Raw genomic sequence first — 13,919 nt, 5'->3', positions numbered from 1 at the left:
TCAGAGGGACGAACGTCGGATACAGTTCGCTTCCCGTGGCGGGCCTCCATCTGAAGTCTCCCGGTTCTGCCTCCCTGCTCTCGTCGACGACGGTCACCTCCGCTTCCATCTCTGTGCCGCCGTGCTCGAAACCAGGGTCGTCCCCGAAAACGTCCATGTCCGTCTCTCCCTCACTTCCTCCTGGCGGCGTTGCTCGTCCTGGACCTTCCAGCCACTTCTTGCGCCACTGCTCCTCTGGTCTATCGTCCCACCAATACGAGGGTTCTGAGGCAGATCCCGAGGGTGACCCCTCCGGGGAACGGGCGTCTCGTATCGGGTCCTCGTCCGAGTCGAACCCCCGGAACGTGCTGGCAGAAAGCGTTGGCGTGAAAAGCCAGTCGTCGAAAAAGTCTGCTGGCATTGGTCTATGTGGGAAGAGGGCATGAAACTCGTCTTTGAGCAGAGGTTCGTCCAAGGCGTAGCCCGGCACCCAGCTGTTCGCACTGGCCGGGGTGCCCTCCTTGGCGAGAAGGTATTCTACCCCTTCTTCCCCCCATCTGGAGTCCAAAATCTCCGTGACTTCGTTGATGCGTTCCTTCTGTGCCACTCCTGCGTGCCCGGTTCCTTCTCTGAGCGGACTCGGTGCCGTTCCGGGTTCCTGAAACCTGTGCGGTGCCTTGTAGGGAGTGAGCACCGATCTGTGGAACACCGGATGCATTCTGGAACCCTCCGGAAGCGCCAGCCTGAAAGCCACCGGGTTGACCTGCTCTTCGACTTGGTAGGGCCCCAGTTGCTTATGCCCCAGCTTCTTCTTGGCCAACGACCTGGCCGGCACTGCGTGGGCTGCTAACCAGACCCAGTCTCCCACATGGATCTCTTCGCCAACCCTTCTGTGTTTGTCCGCTTGCACCTTGTATGCATGTTTGGCCAGCTCCAGGTGTCGCCGCAGCTGATCGTGGACCTCCTGCAACTCCGACGCGAACGCATCTGCTGTCTGCGGCTCCCCCTCCCCCATCCTTTCCAGTCCCGGGAAGGTTCTGGGGTGCCTCCCGTTGTTAGCGAAGAACGGCGTGACCCCCGTGGACACGTGCTTCGTGTTGTTGTAGGCAAACTCGGCGAGCGGCAGGTAATCCACCCACGTCGCAGGCTGTTGATTCGCATAACATCTCAGGTACTGCTGCATGATGGCATTGACCCGCTCCGCCTGCCCGTTGGTCTGCGGGTGTCTCGCCGACGCCAGGTTGATCTTGACGTTCAGGAAGCCCATCAGCTTCTGCCAGAAATTCGAGATGAACTGTCGCCCCCGGTCGGACAGAATAGACCGTGGCAGACCGTGAACCTTGAACACGTGGTCTATGAACAGTTTGGCGGTTTGCTCCGCCGTGGCCACCTTGGCACACGGAATGAAATGTGCCATCTTGGAGAACAAGTCCACCACCACCAGCACGGCCGTCTTGCCCCTCGAGCTGGGCAGATCCGTGACAAAGTCCAGGGCCACTCTCTCCCATGGTTCGACCGGAGTTTGCAGCGGTTCCAACAGTCCGGCCGGCGGTTTGTGCACCGGTTTGGCCCTCTGGCAGGTGTCACACCTCGCCACGTAGTCCGCGACCTCCCCTCTCATTCCGGGCCACCAGAAGTCCCTGGCGACTAATTCCACCGTCTTCTCCTTGCCAAAGTGCCCGGCAGTGGGCGCGTCGTGCAGCTGCTGCAGTACCTTGGCGCGAAGTTCGTCTCCCGGCACGTAGATGGCCCCTTTACGAATGAGCAATCCATCTCTCAGCTGGAACTCGTCGGTCGCTGCCGTGCCCCTGTGCACCTCTGCCATCTTCGCTTGCGCGAAGGAGTCATCCTGCAACGCTCGCCGCACCGCCTCCAGGTCCACTGTTGCCGCAGCGCACGCCCACACTGTTGGTGCGAAGATGTGCATGGCGGCCGCTGGCTTGGCGTCCTCCAGATATTGTGGCTTACGAGAGAGAGCGTCCGCCATGATGTTGGTGTCCCCCGGGACATACTCTATTCGGAAGTTGAAGTTCGCAAAGAACTCAGCCCAACGTATCTGCCTTTGGTTCAGGAACTGTGCCGTGCGCCAGTGCTCCAGATTCTTGTGGTCCGTGCAGACCTGCACCGTGTGCTTGGCGCCGATCAGGAAGTGTCTCCATGCTTTGAATGCTGCATGAATGGCCAGCAACTCCCTGTCCCAGATGGTGTAGTTCTGTTCGGACTTGCTGAGCTTCCTGGAGTAAAACGCTCCCGGCCGCCAAACCCCCTGCGGGTCTTTCTGCAGCAGGACCGCCCCCACTGCTCTGTCCGAAGCGTCTGTCTCCACCCTCATCGGCCTGCTGGGGTCGACATGCAGCAGCTGCTCTTCCGACGCGAAGAGACGCTTGAGTGCCTGAAAGGACTGCTCCGCCTGCTCTGTCCAGATGAACTTCTTTTTCTTGGAGCTAAGCGTGTCCGTGATGGCCGCTGTCTGCATAGCGAAGCCTTTGATAAACTTGCGATAGAAGTTCGCGAAGCCGACAAACCGTTGGACCTCCTTCCGGTTGCGTGGGCTCTTCCAGTCCAACACCGCTCGAACCTTGGCGCTGTCCATGGCGAGCCCCTTGTCAGACAACTTGTAGCCCAGAAAATCCACCTCCTTCACGTCGAATTGGCACTTCTCCAGCTTGGCGTAGAGCCTATGCTGCTGTAGCCTGCTTAGCACTTCTTTGACGTGTCTGTCATGCTCCTGCTGCGATTCCGAAAAGATCAGGATGTCATCTAAGAAACAGACGCACGTCTTGTAGAGGAGCCCTGCTAACACGTGATGCATGAACGCTTGAAAAACGTGGGAGCCATTTTGCAATCCAAAAGGCATAACTCTATATTCGTAGGTGCCCAGAGGCGTGAACATGGCCGTCTTCCACTCATCCCCTTCCCGCATGCGAATGAGGTTGTACGCCCCTCGCAGGTCTAACTTGGTGAACATGCTGCCCTTCCGTACCTTTGCGAGGAGGTCGTCGATTCGGGGCATGGGGAAGTCCGATGGCTTGGTCACACTGTTTAAGATGCGATAGTCCACCACAAGTCTTTTTTGGGGCGTGTCCCGCTTCTTAACAAAGAATACAGGACTGCCCCCCGCTGCCTTGGACTCCCGGATGAAACCGCGCTCCAAATTATGATCTATGAACTCTTTGAGTTCCTGCAGTTCATCCTCAGACATGGAATACAGCTTCCCTTTAGGCAGCGCCGCCCCCGGCAGCAGGTCAATTTTGCAGTCATATGGTCTGTGGGGGGGTAGCCTGTCTGCCTCCTTCTCGCAGAAAACCTCCAAAAATTCTGCGTACTTGTGGGGAATCGCTTGCAGCGTGCCTAGCAGCAGCTGTGACTCCTCTTCCTCTCCTTCCTGCCGGGGAACGATGCAGTGTTCAGCACAAAAGGAAGAGCCGAAGGTCAGCTGCCTCTGGTACCAAGCCAGCGTTGGGCTGTGCTTGTCCAGCCAACTCATGCCCAATACAATGGGCGTGTCCGATAGTTGAGTGACGTTGAAGCTGATGATTTCCTTGTGATTCCCAAGGTGCATCACCATTGGTGGCGTCTGCTTCACCACTTGCCCCCCTAGCAGCTCCCTGCCATCCACCGTGACCACCTGCAGGGGCAGCGTGGCTGGCAGCAACTGTATAGCGTGCCGGTCTACAAAGTCCTGCCCTATAAAGTCCGCATTGCTTCCCGAGTCAATGGTGAGCGGCACGTCCATGGTGATTCCATTGGGCAGCTGGAGCGATGCGGTGAGCCTCACTACTGGTTTGGGCGGGAGGGGGTCCATGGGCTGTGAAATTTCCGGGGACTTCTTCACTGACACGTCTGGCTGGGCCCCATTGCCTCTTCCTCCAGCCAGACATCGTCGTTTCCCTGCTGTGGTCCTCCTTGTTGCATTGCTGCAGTTACCATTGCTGAGGCTGCAGTGTGTTTGTGGAGCCTCCGGGGACACTCTTTCGCCATATGCCCTGGATCCTCGCAGATGTAACACTTCCTGTTCCCTCTAGGAGGCTTCGCTTTCACTGTTGTCGGTGCTAGGGCTCTGGCTGCTGATTGAGCCCTTGCACTTCCAACCTCCATAGGTTCCACTCCTCCTCCTGGCGGAGGCGTGGATTGCGCACGCGCTGCTTCTCTGGGAAGGAAGGAGGAGCCCCTGGCTGGTTCGCGCCCTCCACGCCCTTCGTCCCTGCTCCACGGACGTTCTTCCAGCCGCACCCCCACGGCTAGCGCCCTCTGAACGATCTCCTGCGTGGTCCGGGGTCTCTCCCCCCTCGCAATTTCATCTTTAACAGAGCCGTGCAATCCCTCCCAAAACAGGTCTCTTACAGGAGCCGAATCCCTGTCCCATTCCAGAGCACTGACCAAAGCGAAAAAGCGGGCATGATACTGCCTTACGCTGGCCCTCCCTTGTTTCAGTCCATGTATCTGCTGCCGAGCAAGATCCACGTCAATGCTTGATAAGAAACACCCATCCATCGCTTTAATAAAGGCATCCGCATTTTGGAGCGCCGGATCCTTATCCCTCCACAAATTGCGCAGCCATGCTTTAGCTTCCCCATGCAAATGGGACATGATGAACCCCACTGTCAGGGGTTCAGGAGCAGAGACGCAGAGAAGGGAGGAGACAGAGAGCGAGGGGGAGGAATACGAAGGAAAGATGAGTGGGGATGACGAACCGAGATCACCGAGCTTATCCAGTGAGTCCGAGGATTCCCAGAAGGGAGCGCCAGCGGTCAGAGCAAGGGGGGAAAACAGGGGGACACCCCAGGAAGAAGGGTCCAGAGAGGGATCAGAGAGCAGCAGTTGGAGATCGGGACCCACGTACCCAGCCGGGAGCAGCGGGGAGGAAGGGGACCAGATATCGGGTTCCGGAGGCTTTCAGAAGGAGGGAGGGCATGAGTCAGGAGTAGTCACGCCCACCTCGGGGAGCGACGAAACGATCAAGAGGAAGGTGGAGAGTTGGGCGCGCGCGCCAAGTTCAAATGTAGCGGAAGCTGGCGCAGTAAGCAGCCCAGAGAGTGAGCCAGGTCCCAAAGCCCGCCGCAAGGAGGCGGAAGGGTCAGGGGGGTCCGCGTCAGAAGAGAGTAGGAAAGAAGAGACCCCGGGGGGCAGAAGGACCCAGAGACGGAAGGAAAGGCGCAGGAGGTGGAGCAAGGCTAGGGTATTAAGCTGGTGTGCTAGAGGCGGAGACTCAGACGGGTCTTCGCCGGTCTGACCTAGAAGAAGTAGGGCTGCACATTGCAGTTTGGAAATGGAACCTGTAATCCAATAAAGACTCTTTTAACCTGAACGCTGGCTAGCGTGGTCCTATGTGAGCTGGGACTGAGTGGCAGCCCTGACAGTAAGACCCGTCTCTTTAAAGCTTCGGACACCTGATACCTCGCAGCGGAGGCAGAAGCAGCGAGAGGAGGAAATTGGTGTTTGGGAGCAAGCTCACAACGGTTGGCAGAGATGACGGAAGCAGAGAAAATTTCAGCGCTGCAACAGGCAGTGACCCAATTGAACGCGGAGGTACAGGCATCCAAGAAAAGGGAGGAGGATGCGGCAGCCGCCTACAGAGATCTCCACGCCAGGTTTGAAGCATTGGTTAAGCATGGGCAGCCAGGACCCAGACCGGAGGGGGTTGGGTTGGCACGGAGAGCAGGAGGGCTTGTGGCTCACTTCGATGGGAATTTACAACAGTACCCCAATTTTCGAGCAGACGTAATGTGCGCACTGCAACTGCTGGCGAAAGACTTTAGGGATGAGGAAGAGAAAGTGGGGTTTATACTCTCCCATTTGCATGGGGATGCGAAAGCGTGGCTACGCAATTTGTGGAGGGATAAAGATCCGGCGCTTCAGAATGCAGATGCCTTTATCAAAGCGATGGATGCGTGCTTTTTATCTACCATTGACGTGGATCTTGCCCGACGGGAGATTCATGGACTGAAACAAGGGAGGGCGAGCGTACGCCAGTATCACACCCGCTTTTTTGCGCTGGTCAGTGCCTTAGAATGGGACCGGGATTCGCCCCCAGTCAGAGACCTCTTCTGGGAAGGTTTGAGCAGTGCTGTTAAAGACGAAATTGCGAGGGGGGAGAGGCCCCGGAGCACGCAGGAGGTGGTCCAAAGGGCGCTGACTGTGGGGGTGAGGCTGGAAGAACGTCCATGGTGCAGAGACGAAGGACGTGGAGGGCGCGAAGCAGCGAGAAGTTTCTCTTTCGTTCCCAGGGAAGCTGCGCGTGCGCAATCCACACCTCCGCCAGGAGGGGGAGTGGAACCTATGGAGGTGGGAGGCGCCAGGGCTCAGTCAGCTACCAGAGCCCCTGCACCGGCGGCAGTCAAGACTAAACCTCCTAGAGGGACCAGGAAGTGTTATATATGCGACAGCTCTCAACACTTGGCGAAAGAGTGTCCCCAGAGGAGCTCCAAGCACACTGCAGCCTCCGCAACGGTGAAAGCGGCCACGCAACACAGCGAACAACAGCAGGGAAACGACGATGTCTGGCTGGAGACAGAGGCACTGGGGCCCAGCCAGACGCATCACTGAAGCAGTCCCCAGCAATCTTGCAACCCACGGACCCCCTCCCACCCAAACCAGTAGTGCAACTCACAGCATCTCTCCAGCTGCCCGATGGCGTCACTATCGAAGTGCCGCTTTCTGTGGATTCTGGAAGCAACGCAGACTTTATAGCACAGGATTATGTGGAGCAGCACGCTATACAGCTATTACCGGCCACTCTGCCCCTGCAAGTCGTCACAGTGGATGGTAGAGAGTTGCTGGGGGGGCAGGTGGTGAAGCAAACACCGCCAATGGTGATGCGCCTTGGCAACCACAGGGAAGTCATCAGTTTTAACGTCACCCGCCTGTCGGACACACCCATTGTGTTGGGCATGAGTTGGCTGGACAGGCACAGTCCGACACTGGCTTGGTACCAGCGACAGCTGATCTTCGGCTCCTCTTACTGCGCAGAACACTGCATCCTGCCCGAACAGGAGGGAGAGGAGGAGGAATCACAACTGCAGTTGGGAACGTTGCAAGCAGTCCCCCACAAATACGCAGACTTTCTGGAGGTCTTCTGCGAGAAGGAGGCAGACAAGTTACCACCGCACAGGCAATATGACTGCAAGATTGACCTCCTACCAGGGGCGACGCTACCGAAGGGGAAGCTGTATTCCATGTCGGAGGATGAACTACAGGAACTCAAACAGTTCATAGATCACAATTTGGAGCGCGGTTTCATCCGGGAGTCCAGGGCAGTAGGGGGCAGTCCTGTTTTCTTTGTGAAGAAGAAGGACACGCCCCAAAAAAGGCTGGTGGTGGATTTTCGCCTCTTGAACAAGATGACCAAGCCCTCTGATTTCCCCATGCCCAGGATTGACGACCTACTGGCGACGGTGCGCAAGGGACGCGTGTTTACCAAGTTGGACCTGCGAGGGGCGTACAATCTCATCCGCATGAGGGAGGGCGATGAGTGGAAGACAGCCATGTTCACGCCTCTGGGAACCTACGAGTACAGAGTGATGCCGTTTGGATTGCAAAACGGTTCTCACTGTTTTCAAGCTTTCATGCATCATGTGTTGGCGGGACTCCTCTACAAGAAGTGCGTCTGCTTTCTGGATGACATCCTGATATTCTCCGAGTCGCAGCAAGCGCATGACCAGGATGTTCGGGAGGTGCTGGAGAGGTTGCAGCAGCATAGACTGTACGCCAAACTGGAGAAGTGCCAGTTCGACACGACGGAGGTGGATTTCTTGGGTTACAAGTTGTCGGACAAGGGGCTAGCCATGGACAGCGCCAAGGTTCGAGCGGTGTTGGATTGGAAGAGCCCGCGCAACCGGAAGGAGGTCCAGCGGTTTGTCGGCTTCGCCAACTTCTATCGCAAGTTTATCAAAGGGTTCGCGATGCAGACGGCGGCTATTACGGACACGCTAAGCTCCAAGAAAAAGAAATTCATCTGGACAGAGCAGGCGGAGCAGTCCTTTCAGGCACTCAAGCGTCTCTTCGCGTCGGAAGAGCAACTGCTGCATATCGACCCCAGCAGACCGATGCGGGTAGAGACAGACGCGTCCGATAGAGCAGTGGGAGCTGTCCTGCTGCAGAGGGACCCACAGGGGGTCTGGAGGCCGGGAGCGTTCTACTCCAGAAAGCTCACCAAGTCGGAGCAGAACTACACCATCTGGGACAGGGAGTTGCTTGCCATTCATGCAGCCTTCAAGGCGTGGAGACACTTCCTGATTGGCGCCAAGCACACAGTGCAGGTCTGCACGGACCACAAGAATCTGGAGCACTGGCGCACGGCGAAGTTCCTGAACCAGAGGCAGATACGTTGGGCGGAGTTCTTTGCTGACTTCGATTTCCGAATAGAGTACGTCCCAGGCGACACCAACATCATGGCGGATGCACTGTCCCGAAAACCGCAATACCTCGAAGAGGCGACGCCAGCGGCAGCCATGCACATCTTCGCGCCAGCTGCGTGGGCGTGCGCTTCAGCCACAGTAGACCTGGATGCGGTGCGGCGGGCGTTGCAGGACGACTCATTCGCGCAGGCGAAGATGGCCGAGGTGCACAAGGGCACAGCGAAGAGCGACGAGTTCCAGATACGGGACGGCTTGCTCTTACGTAAAGGGGCCATCTACGTGCCGGGAGATGAACTTCGCGCCAAGGTACTGCAGCAGTTGCACGACGCACCCACGGCCGGGCACTTTGGCACGGAAAAAACGGTGGAATTAGTCGCAAGGGACTTTTGGTGGCCCAGACTGAGAGGGGAAGTCGCGGACTACGTCGCGAGGTGCGATACCTGCCAGAGGGCCAAACCAGTACACAAACCACCGGCGGGACTGCTGGAACCGCTGCAAACGCCGTTTGAACCGTGGGAGAGGGTGGCCCTGGACTTTGTCACAGATCTCCCCAGCTCGAGAGGCAAGACAGCTGTACTAGTGGTGGTGGACTTGTTCACCAAGATGGCACACTTCATACCGTGTGCGAAGGTGGCCACGGCAGAACAAACAGCCAAACTGTTCATAGATCACGTGTTCAAAGTGCACGGGCTGCCGCGGTCTATACTGTCCGACCGCGGTCGCCAGTTCATCTCGAATTTCTGGCAGAAGCTGATGGGCTTCCTGAACGTCAAGATCAACCTGACATCAGCGAGACACCCGCAGACCAACGGGCAAGCGGAGAGGGTCAATGCCATCATGCAGCAGTACCTGAGATGCTATGCCAATCAACAGCCTGCGACGTGGGTGGATTACCTGCCGCTCGCCGAGTTCGCCTACAACAACACGAAGCACGTGTCCACAGGGGTGACGCCGTTCTTCGCCAACAATGGGAGGAATCCCAGAACCTTCCCGGGACTGGACAGAGTGGGGGAAGGGGAACCGCAGACGGCGGACGCTTTCGCGTCTGAGTTGCAGGAGGTCCACGATCAACTCCGACGGCAGCTGGAGCTAGCGAAGCACGCTTACAAGGTGCAAGCGGACAAGCACAGGCGGGTTGGCGAAGAGATCCGAGTGGGAGACTGGGTCTGGTTGGCAGCCCACGCAGTGCCGACCAGATCGTTAGCCAAAAAGAAGTTGGGGCACAAGCAACTCGGTCCATACCAAGTCGAAGCGCAGATCAACCCAGTAGCTTTCAGGCTGGTGCTCCCGGAGGGTTCCAGGATGCATCCGGTGTTCCACAGGTCGGTGCTCACTCCCTACAGGACACCTCACAGGTTCCAGGAACCAGGAACAGCACCGAGTCCGTCTCAGGAGCGGACGGAGGCGGGGAGATTGCCACAGCAGGACCCCATCAACGAAGTCACGGAGATTTTGGACTCCAGATGGGGGGAAGACGGAGTGGAATACCTCCTAGCCAGAGAGGGCACCCGGGCCAGTGCTAATAGCTGGGTGCCAGACTACGCTTTGGAGGAACCCCTGCTCAAGGACGAGTTTCATGCCCTTTTCCCACACAGACCCATGCCAGCAGGCTTCTTCGACGACTGGCTGTTCACACCCACACTTTCCTCCAGCACGTTCCATGGCTTCGACTCGGACGGGGAGCCCGCACAGCGCACACGTTCCCCAGAGGTGTCACCGGAGGGTTCGGCGTCCGACACCTCGTATTGGTGGGACGATCGGCCAGAGGAGCAGTGGCGCCGGAGGTGGCTGGAGATGCCAGGTCAAGCGACCGACGCAGAGACTGACATGGACGTGTGCGGGGAGGATCTCGGTTTCGAGCACGGCGGCACTGAAATGGAGGCGGAGCAGCTCAACGTTGACGAACGCGAGGAGGAAGACTCGGAGATCTTCAGTTGGCGGCCAGCGACGAGGAGCGAACTGTATCCGGCATTCACTCCTGTGATGATGGAGCACCCAGCAACCACCCTTGAAAGCGGGGAGGGGGGAAGGGGGGGCTTCGAGGGGGGGATGGATGTCAGGGGTTCAGGAGCAGAGACGCAGAGAAGGGAGGAGACAGAGAGCGAGGGGGAGGAATACGAAGGAAAGATGAGTGGGGATGACGAACCGAGATCGCCGAGCTTATCCAGTGAGTCCGAGGATTCCCAGAAGGGAGCGCCAGCGGTCAGAGCAAGGGGGGAAAACAGGGGGACACCCCAGGAAGAAGGGTCCAGAGAGGGATCAGAGAGCAGCAGTTGGAGATCGGGACCCACGTACCCAGCCGGGAGCAGCGGGGAGGAAGGGGACCAGATATCGGGTTCCGGAGGCTTTCAGAAGGAGGGAGGGCATGAGTCAGGAGTAGTCACGCCCACCTCGGGGAGCGACGAAACGATCAAGAGGAAGGTGGAGAGTTGGGCGCGCGCGCCAAGTTCAAATGTAGCGGAAGCTGGCGCAGTAAGCAGCCCAGAGAGTGAGCCAGGTCCCAAAGCCCGCCGCAAGGAGGCGGAAGGGTCAGGGGGGTCCGCGTCAGAAGAGAGTAGGAAAGAAGAGACCCCGGGGGGCAGAAGGACCCAGAGACGGAAGGAAAGGCGCAGGAGGTGGAGCAAGGCTAGGGTATTAAGCTGGTGTGCTAGAGGCGGAGACTCAGACGGGTCTTCGCCGGTCTGACCTAGAAGAAGTAGGGCTGCACATTGCAGTTTGGAAATGGAACCTGTAATCCAATAAAGACTCTTTTAACCTGAACGCTGGCTAGCGTGGTCCTATGTGAGCTGGGACTGAGTGGCAGCCCTGACACCCACCTTCTCTTGCTCATCTCTAAAGTCTTTTTTCAGCAGTTCCAGTGCGCACATTACATCTGCTCTAAAGTTGGGGTACTGCTGCAGGTTCCCATCGAAGTGAGAGACCAGACCGCCTGTTCGTCTCGCCAACCCAATTCCCTCCTGTCTGGGTGTCAGTTGCCCGTGCTTCGTAAGCATGTCCAACCTGACCTGGAGATCCCTGCAGGCGGCAGCTGCCTCCTCCTCTCTCTTCCTGGATGCGAGAGCCTCGGCATTCAGTTGTGACACTGCTTTTCTGAGTTCCTCTATCTGCTGCTCAGCCGTCATGTTGTCTGCCGTTCGTGAGCTAGCTAGTAGGCACCTGCTTCTCTCCTCTCCTCGAGGCTGTAGATGCCCACAATTCGGAGACGGAGCTTACTGTCAGAGCTGCTTGAAGATCCTAGCTCACAGAGGATCACGCTAGCCAGCGGTCATTAAGTAAAAGTCTTTATTGAGTTACAGTTTCCATTCCCAAGCTGCTGCGTGCAACTCTACGTCTAATGGCTAGATCGGCGAAGCTCCGTCTGAGTCTCCGCCCCTTGTGCACCAACTTAATATCCTAGCCCTGCTCCACCTTTTCCGCCTGACTGCTCTCCTCTGGGTCCCTCTGCCCCCCGGGGTCTCTTCCTTCCGGGATTCTTCTGACGCCGACCCCCCGGAACTCCCTGTCTCCTTGCGCCGGGCTTTAGGACCTGGCTCCCTTTCCTGGCTGCCTACTGCGTCACTTTCCTGTGCATTTGAACTTGGCGCGCGCGCCCAACCTTCCACTTTCCGTCTGACCGTTTCTTCGCTCCCCGATGGAGGTGTGGCCACTCCTGACTCGTGCCCTCCCCCCTGTTGCGAGCTGCCAGCGCTTGATCTCTGGCGCTCTTCCTCTTCCCTGCTCTCTGGCTGTGACGCTGGTCCCGATTTCCAACTGCTCTCCTCGGAGTCCCCTCTGGCCCTATCTTCCTGGGGTGTCCCCCTAGGCTCCCCCCTTGCCCTGACCACTGGTGCTCCTTTCTGTGAATCTTCTGATTCACTGGAAAGACTCGGAGATCTCGGGTCGTCGTCATCACTCATCTTTTCTTCTGCCTCCTCCCCCTCGCTCTCTGTTTCCTCCCTTGCCCTTGCCTCTGCTCCTGAACCCCTGACAATGATGTATTTAGTGTATAAGGAGTTTTTGTTTTTGTTATTAAAACCTTGTTTAAGTTATTTTTGAGTCCCTTTTTAATGCATGGTCTCCCCAGCAAGCTCTCTGCAGTGCTACTATACTGCAAATAGCTAACATCTTTGGTTATGGGCCCAGCTGCTGAGTGGATGACTGCATATTTTTGGACTCTGAGAAAGGTTTGAAAACTCCTTCTCCTGTTAGTGTAGTTTCTGTGGGTCTGGAAGAGTTCCAGAATGGTTGACCGGGTTCCAGAAGCCGAGAAGGCTCTGGTGTTCCCACAGCTAACAGATGAGAACTATAGTTTATGGTCTTTTCGGGTGGCGGCGCTTTTGACCTCTAGAGAAGTATGGACCTATGGACTTCCGGGTTAGCGCAATCGGCTAATGGCGGATTCCCTCCGAGCTCCAGAGGGAATCTGCTCGACAGGGGCTGGGTCTTGCCGCGCCGGCGACGCGGGGACCCTTAAAAACCACGGGCGTGGATGCCCGTGGACATGGTGACTCGGCGGGCGCCGTTAGCGCCCTCCCAACCCGCGAAGGAGCCTTTTTAAAGGCTACGGAACGGGGGACTGGGAGTGGCGCGGTGCTGTGAGTCTACTGCTTCCCCTGCCGAGCGAAGCCGCATGCAATTTGTTGGAGAGCGCTGACATCTTCCTTTAAAAAATTTGGACTCAAAATCAAGAACAACAACCCGTGAGTAATTTGGAAATTGGACTAAAATTATTCTTTTTTTGTGGATCTGGCACGAGTGGGGGAGGTGCAAAGAGGAAGTCCGTCTCCCCCCCCCCCATTGTGGATAAGGCACAAAGACAGACAATTTCTAAAGAAGGAAGACTACCAAAGACTTTCTTTGAGATGACGGAAAACATGGATTTGATTGACATCTGGAGAACAAAGAACCCTCTCGAGAGAGAGGGAACCTTTTTCTCGGAATCTAAAATGACATGGACAAGAATCGACCAAATCTGGGTATCCAGTGTGATGGCCACAAAGATAAAGAAAGTAGAAATCTGCCCAAAAACCTGCTCCGACCATAATGCAGTAAAGATGGAAATGAAAATGACAACAACTGGATCCTTTAGATGGAGAATGAATGACTCCCTATTTAGAGACGAACAATTCTGTAAAAAGGCCCTAAAGACATTGAAAGATTACTTTGAGATAAACCTGAGAACAGAAGTCGAAAAAAGAACAATCTGGGACGCGAGCAAAGCCGTGATGCGAGGCTTCCTGATACAACAGAACTCAATTAAGAGGAAAAAGCAAAATGAAAGGAAAGAAAGAATTTTAGAAAAAATGAAGGAAGGAGAAAAGAAATTGAGGTCTAAACCAAAGTCTCAAGAAATTTTGAGAGAAATAAAGTATTACCAGACGCAATATATGGAACTGACAAATCAAGAGATAGAATGGAAAATTAAACAAATGAGACAAAGGACTTTCGAGTCAGCAGACAAATGTGGGAAGCTTCTTGCATGGCAATTGAAAAAGAGGCAAAAATTGAATACAGTCACCTGTTTGGAGATAGAGGGAAAGAATATTCACAAGCCAAATGAGATAAGTAATTGTTTCCAAAGCTTTTTTAGGAAATTATACACGC

This window comes from Podarcis bocagei, assembly GCF_964188305.1.
Source record: "Podarcis bocagei genome assembly, chromosome: 1".
NCBI classification, from domain to species: domain Eukaryota; kingdom Metazoa; phylum Chordata; class Lepidosauria; order Squamata; family Lacertidae; genus Podarcis; species Podarcis bocagei.
Note: the sequence above shows the minus strand (reverse complement) of the source record.